This window comes from Cupressus sempervirens, chromosome 11 (assembly GCF_028749045.1).
Source record: "Cupressus sempervirens isolate cs-2001-9-10 chromosome 11, ASM2874904v1, whole genome shotgun sequence".
NCBI lineage: Eukaryota > Viridiplantae > Streptophyta > Pinopsida > Cupressales > Cupressaceae > Cupressus > Cupressus sempervirens.
The window spans coordinates 528,557,255-528,559,907 of record NC_143128.1 but is presented as its reverse complement, the minus strand read 5'-3'; the positions used below and the strand labels follow the sequence as shown (position 1 = coordinate 528,559,907).

Genomic DNA, 2,653 nt, shown 5'->3' with positions numbered 1-2,653 from the left:
TATCATATATTATGATAACAATAATGTCATAATTCTAATAATGTCATATATCAAATATATGTCATACATCAAATATAAAATGTCCTATGTACATCAAATGTACGTCGAATATGTCCACTAACATAAAATTCAAGATACTAATGCCTATACATGTGTGTCAATCACTATATCTTCTCCTTCCAATGAGGGGAAGGAAACAAATCCCTATAGGTCTTTGGTCATTGCATGGAGGGAGATGATGGGGATGATGGGGTCTTCCTCATATGCTTGCTCATCCTCTTGTTTAGGCTCCTCTCTATTTGGAGCTAATACAAACAAAGTAGATATGAATCAATAATTATTATACATTGAAATCAAATTACACAAAATTAATTATTTTCTTCTTGCCATCAAATAGTCACTCTAACATCCACCTCAAAGGCTCATAGACAATCAAGAGTAACAAGGCCCTACAAAAATTCAAAAAATATAATCACTCCATCATACTTATAAATACCATTTGAAATTTTAATACTAACTATGAAAACTCTTTCATACCTCGATCAATGGCTTTGAACTACACATCATGGTAGCAACTCCATGATCAATGGACTGGCGAAGATGAGGAGGAGTCTCAGACATCAACAACTAAAAATCATATAATACAATTTACATGAAACAAATATAATCAAACGAATTAAATTAACATGAAACAAGTACCTCTGTGAAGCTCGTATCATGCCTAGGCTAAGAGTCCCTTGTGAAGTTCAATGGTCTAGTAGAGAACTGATGCACATGGATAAATATTATCTGTCAATCCTTCATATGATTACTTAATAAAAAGATGTATTAATTTAAATAATTATATTAATACATACCTCTTGAATTGTCAACGAGATGAAAAATGGGGCCAAAGAATCTATACTAGGGCCATCAACACTCTTACCCTGAATTTTAAACAATGTCAAGACATGCTACTTAATAGTCATTCATTGTACATATGAAATGTGATCAAATTAATTTATTATAATTGCAATTTACCTATGTGCCAATGCCAAATGTGTCACTCAGGAACTCATCAATGAGTAGCCCATCATCCATAGTATTGACATATCAGTCAAGTTTGTTATTAGTGACACACACTTATTCAGATTTTGTATAGCTACAAAGCTCATTGTATAGTTCATAGTGTTTTCCATGTAATTCAGGAGTCATCAAATTCTACAGTTTCTACCGAGTCTCTTGGACTAATCCTAGTGGTTACCGAGCAAATCTAGTCAGTGTGAAGCCTAACAGTTCAAACCATGCATTTCAGTATACACCAAGTTTATCAGTGGTTATCGAGCATTGAAATATCTATCGAGTTTATAGTTCATGTGATGTGAAGTCTGTGTTAACCAAGCTACTTTATGCTAACCAAGTGATTCAGTGTAATCTACCGAGTCATTAGTGCAAATCAAGTTCAAGACTACTTGAAAAGTGATCAGGATGGATCAAGCTTCTATGTCTACCAAGTGCATGACAATGTCGAACATTGACAGTGGATGTCGGGTATTAGAACCTCACCGAGTCAGTCTTCAAAACTCGAATATCTTCATATGGGCCGACTTTGTAATATTTGTGTTAACTTATATCATGGCCAACTTTGTACTTTTGTAATTTGGATTGGTATATATATGTAATGTATTGTATCATATCCAATGAGTAAGAATGTGAATGTGTGAGCATATGTATTGTAATGTGAATGTGGATGCAAAAAGTTCAAGTTATGAATGCAACAGATAAGGAGCTAATTGTGAAGGCCATAATAGTATAAGGAGCAGTAGAGACATATCTTTCACAGAAAGGTGATCAGTACACTAAGAAATCTCTATCAGCAAACTCAGTTGCAAAATCAGAGATATATTGCTTCATTCTAATAGGTGAACTAGTCAAAATCCTTTAACAAGTTAGACCTAACAATCTTTCATAAACCTCTTTATTGAGTGCATACTTTGTTGTGTATTTGTAAATCCTCTCACAAGGTAGACCTAGTAGTCCTATTTGCTCCTAACAGGGCAGATCATCAAAAGTGATCAATGTAAGCCTTAATAGGCCAACTTTGTGCTGCAGTACTAAGTTTGTGGATATCGTCCCCACCCCAATTTTACTTTCTATTTGGAAGGTTTCTGGGTTACCAAATCTTTGTGCTCAAGTGTTATGGTGAAATGTCCCTTTACTGATTTTTTTATGATATTTTCAGCCTCAAATCAGAACTTTAAAATCAAACAACCAATATTACAAAGATCTGCCAATTTCCCAATAAAACCCAAATTGGGTATGTCCAAATTAGTGCCAAAAACTTCACAACTTCACAAATTATTAATAAATCTGAAAATGGACATTTTTACAGAAATTTCAGCAGCATAATAGCCTACAAAATGACATTTCCAGATTTGTATAGCCTTTACACAATAGCTCACAAATGTAGGGCAAAACTATGCTCAATCGGGCTCCCGAAATTAACACAAAAAATGCCCGAAAACACCACAAAACACTCATAAACTATCTCAAAAGTTTAATCACGACCCAATACATATATTTAGCTCTATTTTAACATCATAAAGTCTGAAATACAGTAGCAAACCAAACTGATATGAAACACTCAACTGAAAACCCAAACTCAAACCAAAAA

The 2,653-nt window shown here is 33.9% G+C and overlaps 1 long non-coding RNA gene across 1 annotated transcript; it reads right to left on the bottom strand.

Moving 5' to 3' along the window:
* Nucleotides 1-536: 536 nt before the first annotated feature.
* On the bottom strand, nucleotides 537-967 carry LOC149530699 (uncharacterized). Its single transcript, XR_016358663.1, has 3 exons — nucleotides 858-967; nucleotides 700-765; nucleotides 537-591 (listed from the first exon to the last, which is right to left on the bottom strand). It is a non-coding gene; the product is annotated as an uncharacterized LOC149530699 (long non-coding RNA).
* Between the last annotated feature and the right edge of the window lie 1,686 nt (nucleotides 968-2,653).